Source organism: Chinchilla lanigera, unplaced genomic scaffold (genome assembly GCF_000276665.1).
Source record: "Chinchilla lanigera isolate Chin_1 unplaced genomic scaffold, ChiLan1.0 scaffold00074, whole genome shotgun sequence".
In the NCBI taxonomy this organism is placed as follows: domain Eukaryota; kingdom Metazoa; phylum Chordata; class Mammalia; order Rodentia; family Chinchillidae; genus Chinchilla; species Chinchilla lanigera.
This window is the reverse complement of record NW_004955475.1, coordinates 4,994,260-5,009,838: the sequence shown is the minus strand read 5'-3', so window position 1 is coordinate 5,009,838 and position 15,579 is coordinate 4,994,260. Positions and strand designations below refer to the sequence as shown.

At 36.3% G+C, this 15,579-nt stretch overlaps 1 protein-coding gene across 7 annotated transcripts in view; it reads right to left on the bottom strand.

The window, feature by feature from the left end:
- The window catches only part of Zc3h12b (zinc finger CCCH-type containing 12B), a 485,919-nt gene that overhangs the window by 152,270 nt on the left and 318,070 nt on the right, over nucleotides 1–15,579 (bottom strand). For 4 of the 7 annotated variants that reach the window (XM_013502827.1, XM_013502831.1, XM_013502826.1 and 1 more), the window contains one exon: nucleotides 10,806–10,935. The exons of the other annotated variants lie outside the window; for them this stretch is intronic. The gene's annotated coding sequence lies outside the window, so the exon portion shown is untranslated. The remainder of the gene's footprint in view (nucleotides 1–10,805; nucleotides 10,936–15,579) is intronic. 7 annotated transcript variants of the gene reach the window in all.

Below are 15,579 nucleotides of genomic sequence, written 5' to 3'. Positions count from 1 at the left end.
ACTCAGAATGGAAAAAGGCATTTGATGACTTAAAAAGGGAGCTGCTGAGTGCTCCTGCTTTGGCTTTGCCAGACATTACAAAGCCCTTTCAGTTTTTCATACACGAGAGGGAAGGGATTGTAAGGGGAGTTCTGACTCAGACTTGAGGGCTGTAGAGGTGCCCAATGGCATATTTGTCAAAAAGACTGGACTATGTGGCAGCCGCATGGCGAACCTGTTGGCGAGCTGTCGCAGCTGCTGCTGTCCTGGTTAAGGAAGCTGATAAATTAACCTTGGGGCAGAAGTTGAGTGTGTTTGTGCCCCATGCAGTGGAGACCCAACTGCGCAGCCCTGGAGGAAAGTGGCTTTCTGGTACCAGGCTGGCCCAGTACCAGGGGGCACTCCTTGAGGACTTTCGTCTAACTCTTAAGACTATACAGGCTATTAATCCTGCCTCCTTTCTGCCGGCCTCACTGGAAGCACTGGAACATGACTGTGTAGAAACCATTGAGACTATGTACTCCACGAGACCAGACTTGCAGGACACTCCCCTTCTGAACCCTGATCTCACCCTGTTTGCGGATGGAAGCAGTATGGTGATAGATGTGATTTGGAGGGCAGGAGCAGCTATTGTGATGATGGAACAAACTGTCCGGTCAGGGGGTCTACCCCCAGGGACATCAGCCCAGAAAGCTGAGTTGGTAGCACTCACTTGGGCCTTGGAACTAGGGAAAGACAGACGACTGAATGTGTTCACAGATTCCCAATATGCGTTTGCCACTTTACATGTTCATGGTGCTATTTACTGGGAGAGAGACCTCCTGACTGCAGGGGGGAAAGATATTAAAAATTCGTCAGAAATTTTAAACTTATTGCAGGCTGTATGGTGGCCCACTTGGGTGGCAGTAGTACACTGCCCTGGGCATCAAAAAGGCAATACGATGGAAGCGAGAGTTAATAGAGCCGCTGACCTGGCAGCAAAGCAGGCTGCTATGGGAGATTTGTTGCCCGAGGCATGAATCTTGGTGGTGCCACTCCTACAACCACCAAAGTATTCCGATGCCTAGCTAGCTTGGGCCAAATCAGAGGGAGCAATAAAAAAAAAATGGGTGGCAGGTACTGCCCGGAGAGAAGGTGTTCCTGCTGGAACACTTGGGACATTTCGTAATTCAAGAATTACACAGCAAAACCCATTTAGGCAAGACAGCATGGCAGAATTGCTTGGACGTTACCTTTACATATGCAGACTCTGGACTCTGTGCGTTGCAGTGGCCTATCTTTCTAAGCACCTAGACCACACGGCTGCTGGGTGGCCCAATTGCTTACAGACCCTCGCCACTGCTGCTACTCTTATCAAAGAAACAACTAAGCTAACTTTTGGTCAGCAACTTTATGTGGTTACCTCCCACTCCCATGAGCCTCTTTTAAACAGCCCCCCTGAAAGATGGTTATCAAATGCCACGATCGTCTAGTATTAGGCTTTGTTGCTGGATCCAGATCAAATTCGTTTCCTGCCTGCAACTTCCCTCAACCCTGCCACGTTGCTTCCTGATGATAATCCAGATGGACCAACTCATGAATGCCTTGATGTTCTCCAGACCGTCACTAACTAATTTCAGACCAGACCTGACCGATGTGCCTTTGTCCCAAATGGATGCCACGCTCTTCACAGATGGAAGCAGCTATCTCCATGAAGTTACTCGAGTGTCGGGGGTGGCGGTCACTACTGAAACTGAGGTCATTTGGGCAGAGCCCCTAGGAGCTCACACCTCTGAACAAAAGGCTGAACTCGTAGCCTTGACTCAGGCCCTAAAATGGGCCAAAGACAAGACTGTCAATATCTATACGGAGAGTAGATATGCCTTTGCCACTCTACATGTCCAGAGGGCCATTTATAAAGAACGAGGCCTGTTAACCTTGGAGGAAAAAGCCATCAAAAATGCCTCCAAAATTTTGGACTTGCTAGCGGCTATTTGGGAGCCCAAGAAGCTTGCAGTAATACATTGCAAGGCCCACCAAAAGGAAGACAACCCAATAGCTCAAGGGAACCAATTGGCAGACTCTACTGCCAAACAGATTGCACTAAAATCAGTGGGGTCCACTGCGTTGGCTGTGGTTACTCCCCCCACTTTGGCTGGACACCCTAGTTTATTCTGATTCAGACATAAAGTTAGCAGCAACCCTGAGATCCCAAGCTAATGCTGATGGATGGCACATCCTCCCTGATGGTCGTTTTCTCCTGCCAGAAACACTTGGGGCCCAGATACTACGAGAGACTCATCAAGCCATGCATTTAGGGGGAACTAAACTTGCTCAATTGCTCCAAAAACTTACTTTATTCCTAATCTTACAGCCAAAGCCAAGGACATTAGTCTAAGATGCCCCCACTGTGCTCAAGTAAATCCCAAGGGCAAATCATCTGATGATCCCCCTCAACAATGACAGAGAGGACAAAATCCAGGAGAACACTGGGAGATAGATTTCACTGAGATGGGTCCTGGACGCCATGGGTACAAATAACTACTGGTCCTAGTGGATACTTTTACGGGATGGCCTGAGGCCTTTCCAACAAGGACTGAATCTGCTTTGATTATAACCAAGAAATTGCTGTCTGAGATTGTGCCTCGATTTGGTCTGCCTTTAGTAATGGGGTCCAATAATGGTCCTGTTTTCATAGCTCAGATAACCCAAAATTTAGCTAAGTGTTTACAGATTGATTGGAAGCTCCACTGTGCCTACTGGCCTCAAAGTTCTGGACAGGTAGAATATATGAATAAAACCATCAAGGACACAGTCTCCAAGATGGCTCTGGAGTCTGGTGAAAACTGGGTGAGTCTCCTACCTTTTGCCCTCTTGCGTGTTCGATGCACCCCCTATATCCAGGGTATTACCCCCTTTGAGACTATGTATGGGAGACCCCCCCCCTCTGGTACCCAAGCTCCGTAGTGTCCATTCTGAAACCATACGTAACCAAGATCTCATTAAGTCCCTCCAGTTTCTACAGCCAGTACTTCAAGAGGCTCATCGCCTCTTCAGAGAACATCATCAACGGAACACTGACCAACTGGACTCCCCACCCATCGCAAAGCTCTCAGAATCAAGGATTTGATTCCCTCCTAAAATCAGTGGGGAATGTAAAAGCCCCACCACAGACATCAAAGGTTCTAGTTTAATTCCCAGTTCCCACCCCTGCCCTGAGGTTAGATCTTCATGTTTACCGTTTCTGGAGTTTATGGTTGTAAACTGGTTGTAAACGCCCTGCCCTTCCTGGACTCCCAAAATGTATTGCTCTCCCCGTAAATGCTCTACCCATCCCAGATTCTTGGAATGTGCTGTTCCTGCCATAAAAAAATCCCCTCATTGTTACAGATGTGACATATGTTTGCCAAATAGGATGCGGTACTAAGGTTTAAAAGCTAGTCTCGTCCCTGGATCGTGACTGGTCTCTTCCTGCCCTGTGTGGAGGCTCTCAGTCAGTCCCTGGCCAGGAATAAAGGCTCATCCTAAATTCCAATTGGCGGTGCGTGCATCTTGGTATTTGTCAGTCAGTACCATTTGGTTCGTTTCTGGTTGTGAGTCCAGAACAATAGTATCAATTTCTGTGAAGAATATCATTGAGTATTCAACAAAGGTTGGTTAAATCTTTCATATTGTGTTACTTTTGGAAGTATGAATATTTAAATAAGGTTAATTCATTCAACCCATAAACATGAGATATTTTCTACTTGTGTTTCCTTTAATTTACTTAATTAGTGTTTTATAGCTGTGGCATTCAAATCTTTCACCTTCTTGGTTAAATTTATTCCTAAGCATTTTATTTTTATATTACTTTAAATGGTATTGCTTTCTTGATTTCATGTTTTTTAAAGGTAGGTTATTACTTGTGTATAGATATGGTACTTATTTTTATGCGTTAATTCTTTATTCTAAAATTTTACTGCATTTACTTTTTCTGACAATTTTTGATATTTTATTTTATAACTGTTCATAATGTCACAAAGCTATTCATCAGAGATAACCCTGTGGTTTTCTTGTGATGCCTTAGTTAGGCTGGTTTAGTTATCAAGGTCATGTTTACCTTGCAAAATGTTTGTAGAATTGATTGCTGTAACTCTAATTTTCAGCGTTTATGTGGAATCAGAAATAAATTAGTCTTTGAATATTTTTGTAGAATCTATAATGAAGCAATCTGGTTCTTGACTTTTTTTAGAAGGTTTATGTTTACTTCTTTAATGTCTTTATTTTTCTGCCCACTTTTCTAGTTTTTATGATTCAAATTTGGTAGAATATATATTTCTAGGGATTTATTAATTTCCTCTAAGTTGTTTAATTTTTGGAATACAATTATTCATAATAATTCCTTATGATCCTTTTTGTTTGAATCATCTGTTTTTATGCCTACATTTTAATTTCTGGCTTTATTTCACTCTTTTCTCTTGTTTCTTAGTCTAGCAAATGTAAGTCATTATTTTCAGAAAAATTCATAATTTTTTATGTTTTCCTATGTACTATTCTATTCTCTATCTGCTGATCTTTATTTCATTTGCTAAATTTGAGCTTCATTTGATTTTCTCTTTCTAGCTCCTTGCAGCACAATATTGAGCTATTTCATTGGGACCTTTCTTTATTACTGCAGGCAATTATTGTTATAAAATTCCATCTTTTGCTGCTCTAAATATATAATTTTAATTTTTAATAATTTATTATACATATAAACAAATTTTTTATGACACAGCCTCATATGTTGTCAAGGCTAGCTTTGCACTCCTGTCCTCAACCAATCCTCTCACTTCATCCTCCCAAGTAGTAGGGAGGATAGGGATATGCCACTGTGCTTAGTCTTCAGAGATTTTTCACCTTTTGTGCTGCTGTCATCATTTGTATCAAGGTGTTTTTGAATTTGTCTTTAGATGTCTTATTTGACTCATTGGCTGTTTAAGGTTTATATTCTGGTGTGAGGCATTGTTCTCATGTTTACCTTTAGGTTTTGTACAGTTTCCTTTAGATGCTTGAATATATTTAATATAGATGATTTAAAGTCTTCTTTTAGTAAATCAAAAAATTTCCCTTCATTATAGACAATATTTTTATTTTTTCTTCCCTATACTGATCATATTTTCTCATTTGTACTTTGTATACTTAATTTCTGTTGAAACCAGGAAATTTTGAATATTGCAATTAATAAACCTAGGAAGCAGTTTTAACCCCTTTTTCAGCATTTCTTGTTGCTTCTTATTGTTGATTTCAGTGTTTGCACATTTGATGAGTTTCCTAAAGTAATTTTGAAAATTCTATATTCTTTCACTTGGACAGGCAGTGAAATCCGTGTTCTTATTAGCATAGTGCCACTAAGTGTTTTGATTTAATTTCCTTAAACAGCTAAAACACCAAACAAACACTTTTGTTTTAAGATATCTCTTCCACGATTAAGCTGTTTATTGTTCTGCCCCAGCTTTTACGTCTTGTTTGTGTGAAGACTAAAAGTCAGGCCAAGGTAAAAATTCAGGTCCATCAAAGGCTTTTATCAGTAAGTGTCCAGCCCTGAAAATGCATGAGCCCTTCTGATTTTTCAAGGACCTATTAAAATTCTTTCTTCATACATCTATTATCTTACACAACCACTTTCTTTCCATACTTTTTAGTCTATTGCTTTTCCTTGCTGCTGTGTCTTACCTCGGCCTGCTGCAGCTGATAATGTTATTTTTAAATGCTTTTGGAAAAAACTCCCTATGAAGCTATTTCACCCATTAGAATTTTCAGATTTGTGTGAAAGAAACGCAATCCCTAGCACCAGTAATTCAGGGAATGTCCAGAGATGTCAAGAGCCACAGTCAAATTTATTTGAGAATTAGGTCTATATTGTTCCCTTTGTTACGAACAAGTTTTACCAGGCTTTTACCATGAACCCCAATGATCCGAGATATGGGATATGGGGGGCAGTGGTTTAATATGCCCCAACACTACGTTACTATAAATTAACAACATATTTTTTAAAGAAACTTCTTTCAAATTACTAAAGATTTTGCCTACATTCCTGAACTCTACAAAAGTTGATTCCAACAATTTTGTTCAACTCAATAGCTGCTTTTATGGTGGGACAATGCATTGGCGTTTCCTAATTTGTCATTTTTAGGACAACAGTTCCTTCCAGTTTTTTTTTTTTACTTCTTTTTTTAATACATGTTTGCATTACCTACCTTGTGGGGCATTGGTACATGTCTGTAATATGTCTCAATTCTATTTTTCATCTCCTTCCTCTTCCCTCCCTCCCCTCTCTCTATCTCTTGATCCAATTCTTATCTGAAAATGATCTGTCTCAATACTTCCAATTATCTGTCTTTTATTTTGCTCTTTATTGACATTGGGTTTCTCATATCAGAGAAACCACGTGATATTTAAGCTTTTATTTCTGATTTACTTCGCTTGAACTTTATGGTGTGAATGTGCCTCCATTTTCCTTCAAATGACTCCAGTTTATCTTTTTCTATAGCAGAGTGGTATTCTGCTGTGTACAGATAACACACTTTTTGATCTATTCATCTGTTGATGGACCTATAAGTTACTTTTAAGATTTAGGTATTATGAATTGTGCTGCTATAAACATGCCTAGATATGTATCACTGTAATATGATGTCTTTAACTCTTTCAGGAAGATATCTGGAAAGGGGAATAGCCGAGTCAAATGGAATTTCTAGTTTTAGCTTTCTGAGGAATTTCCATAATGGTTTTCACAGTGATTATACTAGTTTAAATCCCCATGAAAATATAGAAGTGTTTTGTTTCCTTATAACCTCACCAGCATTCATTTGATTTCTTGATGATAGCCATTCTTTCTGGGACAAAATAAAATCTCAGTGATGTTTTCATTTTCATTTCTCTAAGGACCAAGAGGCCGAACACATTTTCATGTACATGTTGAACATTTGTACTTCTTCTTTTCAGAAGTGTTTATTGATTTCAAATGCCCAATTTTTGATTGGGCATTTTATTTTGGGGTTCTAATTTTTTCAGTTCTTTATATATTCTAGGCATTCATCTTCTGTTTGAGTAGTTCACAAAAAAGGGTTTTCCTAGTTTACAGGTTGTCTGTTCATTCTGTTTTTTGTTTCCTTTACTGCGCAGGTGATTTTTAATTTGACTTACTCCCATTTATTGATTTTTTTTGTCTTTTTGAAACAGCGTCTAATGATGCAGTTCAAGATGGCTTTGAACTCACTTTGCAGCCCAGACTGGCCTCAAACTTGCAGCCTTAGCTTTCTGCCTTAGCCTCCCGAGTGCTGTGAGTGCAGGCATCTGCCACCATGCCCAGCACCATTTGTTGATTCTTGATGTTATTTCTCATGCAGTTGGGGTTTCTCATGCCTATGTTTTGAAGAGTTTATCAAGAGATAATTTATCTCCCACCAGATTCAGTGTTTCTGTTTCTATATTGAGGTTTTTTATTCATTTTGTTTTGATTTTACTACGGGTTGAGAACTACGGTTTGAGCCTCATTCTTATGCATGTGGATAACCTGTTTTCCCAAGACCATTTGTTAAAGATGCTATCTTTATGTATTGCCTGTTTTTGACTACTTTGTCAAAGATCACATGGCTGAAGTTCCCTTGATTATTTCTACATGCTCCATTCTATTCTATTGTTCAATATGTCCATTTTTGCACCATTGCCATGCTTGAAAACATCATGCAGTCTGTAATATTGGTTTGTCTTGGCATCTGAGCCTGTGATGCCTCCTAATTTGCTCTTACTGCTCAGGATTGCTTTGACAACTCTGGGTCTCTTCTGGTTCCCTACAAATTTTAGGTTTTTTTCCTGGTTTTGTGAAGAATGCTGATGGAATTTCCACTAAATTGCTATATACATATAATTATATATATATATATATATATATATATATAAAATTTTTGCTAATATGGCCATTTTGACAATACTGGTTCTGCCTATCCAGGAACAGTGGATGTCTTTCAATTTACTGATGTCCTCTTCAATCTTTTTTAAAGAGTACTATAATTTTCATGACAAAAGCCTTTAACTTCCTCTGTTAGAATATTTTTTAGTTATTTAATTTATTGAAGATACTGTGAATGAGACTGTTTTCCTGATTTTTTTTTGATGAATTCATTTATAGTGTAGAGAAATGCTACTGATCATCGTATATTGATTTTGTATCCAACTAATTTTCAGAATTTATTAGTTATAAGAGTCTTTTGATGGAGTTTTTATGTCATTTCTGTGAAGGGTCACGCTACTTACAAATAAGGATAGTTTTATGTCTTCCTTTCGTATATGTATCATTTATATTTCTTTATATTTCTGATTGCTGTGGTTAAAGTTTTGAATACCATACTGAACAGGAGTAGTGAGAGTGTACACCTTTATCTTATTTTCAATTTTACTGGAAATACTACCAGTTTTTCCCCACTTAGTATGACATATGTAGTAGGTTTATCATAAATGACTTTATCAGTTTGAGGTAGGGTCCTTCTCCACCTATTTTCATAAGGGTTTATGAGTGGATGTTGGGTTTTTTCAAAGGCTTTCTCAGTATCTATTGAGATGATCATGTGATTTTTGTGTTTGTGTCTATTTATGTGATGTATTACATTTATTCATTTCTACATGTTGAATCATACTTATATCTGTGGAATAAAACCAACTTGGTCATGATGGCTGATCTTTTGAATGAATTTTTGCATTCTTTTGTATCTGTTGAAGATTTTTAACATTTATGTTCCTTATGAATATTGGCATGTAGCTTTATCTCTCTTTCTTTGTTGGTTCCTCATCCATTTCGATATCTGGATAATGCTATCTTCCATGGATGCTTTGGCAGTGCTCTGTCATTCTCAATATTATGGGAAAATTTGGTCAGTATTGATTTTAGATTCTCCTTAAAGTTCTGGTAAAATTCTGCAGTGAATCCATCAGGTCCTGGGCTTCTCTTAGTTTGTAGAAGTTCTGGTAAAATTCTGCAGTGAATCCATCAGGTCCTGGGCTTCTCTTAGTTTGTAGAAGTTCTGGTAAAATTCTGCAGTGAATTCATCAGGTCCTGGGCTTCTCTTAGTTTGTAGAATTTCTATTTGATTGTCTGTCATTGGTCTATTTGATGGTTTTATATCTTCTTGGTTCAATGTTGGTAATTCATGTCTATCAATTTATCCATATTTTCCAAGTTCTCCAATTTATAAGAATATAAGTTTCCAAAGTATTTTCTTATACTCCCATGGAGCTCTGTGGTGTCCAATGTGGTCTCACCTCTTTTCATTTCCAAATGCTTTGATATGCATTTGTTTTCTTTCTTCGGGTAAGTCTGGCTAAGCTTTTATCAATATTGTTTTTCCTTTCAAAGAATTGACTTTGATTTATCGATTTTTATATTTTTTTAGTCTCAATTTCATAAATTATCACTCTGATCTTTATAATTTCTTCACTTCTACAAGTTTCATATTTGGATTGCTTTCATTTTTCTAGGACTAGGTTATTTATTTGGGATCTCTATTCCTTTAGTAGATATACATCTCTTTCTCTTAACTGTTTTCATTTTGTGAGACTTCACACGTTAGCAGCTTCTATTCTACTGAGTCTCTGAGTGTGTAAAAGGAAATCTCTACTTTGGCTAAAATTTCAATTACTTGCGGTTTTTTATGAGCACAAGGAAGTAGTTTGCAGTTCTCAGTATTACCCTTTACCTGGCATTGCAGAATTTTACTCTACACAGATACTTCTTTATATTTATCCAAAAACTCAAGAGGATCATAAAACAATTTTCGGTACCTCTTTATCCCTATAGTTATCTTCATTCTAATACTCTGACCCACAAATTCCAACTATCGCAGCCTCTCAAAACTCTGAGAAAATATTGCATTATCTCAGAGATATTACTAAGCATTAGTTGGGTTTCCACTCACTGTAGCAAGTCAGGAAGGAGCTTCCATTTGGAAATTTGAGATAAACATTGGGCTCTCATGACTCATTTTGCTTCTCTCAGGGTTCATGATCCTGGTTGCCAAACAGGCATGAACAGTTACTAATCATTTCTTTCTTGCAGCAAGAAAAATTTAGATCCAGTTACATCATGATAATCAGAAGTAGAAGGTGATTATCATTTTTTACTCTTTTCTGTTAAGCTTGAACCAAAAAACATCAATAATATCAATCTCTACAAAATGTATTCATGTAATCCCTATTACATAACATGATTTACATAAATTAAGATTTTAGAGAAGTAAGAAATGCTGTTTTAGAAATATGGCTATTATTACATGGGAAACTGACAATATTAGAAATAGTTTAGGCATGTATTTTCATTCATTACATAATGTTTGCAAGGCTTTCCTATCCCGGAGAGGGACCTTCTAACAGCAGTAATGGCTACCACAACTCAGGCATTGAATTTTCACTAAAATTCCTGCAGAGCTGAGAGGTAATATCAGGGGTTGTTAACTCATTGCCAGCAGACTGGATATGATGCACTGATTAATTCTTTTTGGCCAGTCTACTGATTTAAGCAAATGAGTTTTAATGTTTTTGAGTGGGATATGTACTCTCTAGTTTGCCACATTCTTTTCTTAAATTTCTTCTGTTTAGTGTTTGCATTACTTCACTGGTTTCTGAATTTGGAGTTGGAAGCCTAGGTTCAAACCTTAATAACTTACCTACTAAGTTGTATTCTTGAATAAGTTCACTAATACTTATGAGCATCTGTTTTCTCTGTAAAGTCGGGTAGATAATATTATCTACCTACCTCAGAGGACAGAATACTCATATTTACAGAAAATACTTGATACAGTACATGATACCAAATATATGTTAGGGATCAAACTTACTGTGCCTAAGGAAGGTTTTGCCTAAGGCGTTCCTAGTCACATAGGAGAGGCATACTGCAGTCCTGGATTATAGGCTTGGTTTCTCCAGTGTCTTGCTGTGTGACTGTAGGTGAGTCTGACCTTTCCATTCCTAGAATAAAGGATCTGATATCAATTTTATATATTCTATGATTCTATTAATTTTGTGCATTTTTCATTAAAATAAATTATAATGGTAGTTATTTATTCATATGACAACAATCTTTAACTGCCCATACATACTAGGAGCAAAACTGTCCTCTACAGGGTAGTACAAAGGAATTTTGATGCAAAGTTTGTGGGCACAAGCCTTGCTTTAACTACTGACTACCACATCTCAGGGCTCCAGTTTCTTCATCTATATAATGAAATAATTCCCGTCTTAGTCACAAAGTCATTGTCAGGTCCAAATGATTCAAAGAACATAAACATACTCAATAAATTATGAAATGTTCAATAAATAACACTGGTTACTTAAACTTTTGTAGTCTCCTTATGGCTCTCCTTTCCTTTCGTGTATTAGAATATAATACAGGTTAACTCTGTAGGTCAAATTTTTTTCATACAAATTTGTAGAAATAACAGAACTTTAAAAATGAATGTGAATGGACTATATACATTCATCTTCATTTCCATTACACTTCATTCACTTTTTTTATTTTAAAGAGAGTAGTAAGCGAGAAACAAACAAACAAAAAATAGAATAATAGCCATTCTTACATCTGGTAATCTGAGCACCATAGTTGAGGATAGTGATATGTAATGTAACAACCACTGTTAATTCATATTATTTTGTCTTGAAACCCTGTATCACTTTAAATGTTCTTGCTTTGATTTGTCTATATTTGTGATACTGGTATGCTGCTACTGTTCTATTTTTGTTCATTTGTTTCTCATTTACTACTCATTTCAGTCACTTTTAAGGCCATAATCTGGAGGTATCTTTCCATCACTCAGAATAGCTACTGTATTAGAAAATTTGATATTAATTTCTAATATTATCCTTTTAAATTTCTAATTTTTAACAACTACTCTTTTGCTATACAGAGAATTGAAAATTTCTGGGTCATTTCTCTATATAATCGTGTTTCCACTAACACAGTCATGGTTTTTATAATTTGAGAAACTTTCTCATGTTGTTTGCTGTATCTACAAGGTTTTCTGTTTGCCCAGTTACACTTTAAGTCTCTAATGTACTTTTTATGAGGTATTCATGGTCTCTAGTGGGCCCAATTAACCTTCTTGGTTTTGCTATCCTGAAGCAGCTTTTGGAACATCTCTTTACAACAGGGGGTAGTGATGTATGCCTGTAATCCTTGTACTCTGAGAGGCTGAAGCATGAGGAATAAAATATTGAGCCCAGCCTAGTCATTTTAGCAGGACTCTAGTCTCACAATTTAAAAAGACTGGGGATACAGCTCAACATGAAGGCCTTGGGTGGTTTAATCTCTAGTACAACAAAATTTCTTTCATAGCCTTAATAATATATATTATATAATATAGTATATTATTACTATATATGTTCCTATATTACTATATATTAATATATTACATATATATATGCTGCCTTTGTTATTCTGGGAATTGTTCAGTGATAATAGGTAATAGTATTATTTATTAAGTAATTATTGCTTGCTAAATATTGTACAAAAAGCCTTATACATATTGTTTTGTTCATGTTTGATTCACAAAACTTTCATAAGGAAGAGTATTATCTTTTCTTTACTAATGTTTCTTACTTTCTGTTTTAAAGAGAAGAAGAACAAACAAGAAAAACAAAGGCACAAAATTTCAAAACAAGATTGTAGGACAGTAACAATGCTCAGTATATTGTGCATTGTTACCTTCAAAGTAGTTGCTCATAATACAAGACACAGGCATGAAAAACTGATCAAGCAATATAGGCATGTACTTACTCTTTCAATGAGCTAATAGTAATTAGTAGTATATCTATCTTAACTATTTTATATATATATAGATAGATAAATAGATATAAGGAATTTTTCTTTCCTCTCTTCTTTCCTCCTTTCCTCCATTCAAGTTTCTTTTTATTTTTGAGCATTTTCTTCCCATTTCATAATATCTGTTGTACATTTTGGGTCTTATTTACTCTTTTAGCTTCTTACCCTAGGGAGACAATACAATGTTTACACATGTGAGACTAATTTATTTCACTTATAAGTATGGACTCAAGTTGCAGCCATTTCCCTACTACTCTCTCCAGTTTAATCTTCTTTACAGCTGAGTCATACTCCATTGTGTAAAAATATCACATCTTTTTTATCCATTCCTTAGTTGATGGGCATTTGGGTTGTTTCCAAGATTTACCTATGACAAATTGTGGTGCTTTAAACATGAGTGTGCATATATCACTGTGGTATGATGTTTTTACTTCTTCTGGGAAAATATCTAGAAGGGGAATAGCTGGATTAAATGGGACCTCTAATCCTGGTTTACTGAGGAATCTCCAGACTGATTTCCACAGTGGTTGCACCAGTCTACATTGCCACCAACAGTAGAGAAGGGTCCTTATCCCCCACAACCCTTTCAGCATTTGTTATAGTTGATTTCTTGATAGTAGCCATTCTTACTGGGGTGAGATGAAATCTCAGCTTTGTTTTAATTTGCATCTGTTGAGTGACCAATAATGTTGAACATTTTTTCGTGTATTTATTTGGCATTTGTATTCCTTCAGCTGAGAATTCTGTATTCATCTCAGATGCCCATTTTTGTACTGGGTCTTTGAATTTGGGGGGGTCTGATTTTTTCATTTCTTTTGTATGTTCTAGATATGTCCTTTGTCTGAGGGACAGTTAGCTAAAATGTTTTCCTACTCTGTGGGTTGTCTTTTCACTTCATTGGTGATTTAATTTGAGGTAGAAAACCTTTTAATAGGATGAGATCTCAGTAGTTGATTCTTTGAAGTGTTTCCCATGTAGTTTGAGTTTTGTTCATGAAGTCTTTGCCTATACCTATGTCTTCAAGATTTCTACCTACTTTTTCTTCCAGTAGATTTAGTGTTTCTGTTTTAATATTTAGCCCTTTTACCCATTTTGACTTTAGTTTAGTACATGATGATAGACATGGGTCCAGTTTTAGTCTTCAGCACATAGAGAGCCAGTTTTTTCCCCAGCACCATTTATTAAAGAAGTTGTCTTTCTTCCAGTGAACATGTTTTGCCCCTTTGTCAAAGATAAGGTGACCGAGTGTGCTTGTAGTTGTGTCTGTATCTTCTAATCTCTTCCACTGATCCTCAAGTCTATTTTTGCCAGTACCATGCTAATTTTATCACAGTAGTTTTGTAGTATAATTTGAAGTCAGGGATTGTGATGCCTCCTGACCTGCCTTTGTTGCCCAAGTCTGCCTTTGCCATTCTAGGCCTCTTCTGCTTCCAGATGAATTTTAAATGAGGGAATAACAGCTTAGTGTAGTGAACAACTTGCCCAATTCATACACTTAGTAACAGCTAAGACCTAAACTCAGGTCTACATGACTTCAAAAATGGTACACTTGACCACTATGTAATTTTTAAGCCATGTATTCAGATCATGTCTTTATCATATATCACAATATGTGTATATACACATAAATATGAAAGAGCCTAACATACATAAAATGTTTATATATTTGTTGAGAATGAAAATAATGCATAAAACTTTAGTATAATACACTACTTGATAAGGAGAAAATTACCTTATTTTCCACCACTGTGATGTTGGACAAATTATTCTGCCTATTGGAACCTGTGTTTTCATTTTTAAAAATATACCTAATAATTTATCTTATCATATTTTTGTGATGATTACATAAAATAATATTAAAAGCTATCACATAGATCCCTTCTTCCATTTTCTATTATAATAATAACAAGAATTTGTTTTTATACCAGGAAGATGGTAATGTTATGTCTTAAATCCCCACCACTATTAAGTCATTAAGGAATCTATCCCAACATTGTTTAAATTGAGCAAAATCTCACCCTATGCTATTTCTCTAAAAATAAGACCTAATCAGAAAAGAAGCTCAAACAAGAAAATAAGCCATCCCATGACTTTTCAGGATGTTCATAGTATAAGCCCTGCACCCCAGATGGCCCTCAGTTAAGATCATTAGCTAGACAGACACATTTTGTTATTCATTGCAACACACATGGGATGTACTGGATTATAAAATACTATTGTTATAGAATTAAATATAAATAATATTGTTGATACCAATAATTAAAATAAATATAAATTATGATTAAGTATTTGTAAATATCAAAGCAGGTGCCTTTGGATGAGAAGTAAATGCCTATGTGAATAGATAAAGTTGGGACTTATCACTGAATGACCAGCATATAGACAGTGCAAAAATAATATATGCATTTGAAACCAAGTGGGCATGGTTTGTGAGTCTTCATAATTCAATACATTTTGTTTTGTAACAGATGTACATAATGTGCTCATGTGAAATACAGAAGTGTTTTCCCAATTTTGGTGCCTGAAACTTTTGTGTGGACCATCATTATTAATTATCATGATTGTTTCCACTTCTGTCTCATAAGTCATCAATTAATATGACTTGAATGAAGGATTTATGGTAAAGTCACTGACAGCTGTATTGCCAATGCACTATAAGCTGGCTACATAGATAAGAAATGCTCATTTAAGGAGAGCTCTATTGCTGGAGAGACTGGGGCAAATGGTTTTATAATAAATGGAGTTGAAAGAAATTCAGGCTAGAATTCAGGGTTTGGAGAATCATGACGATGTTA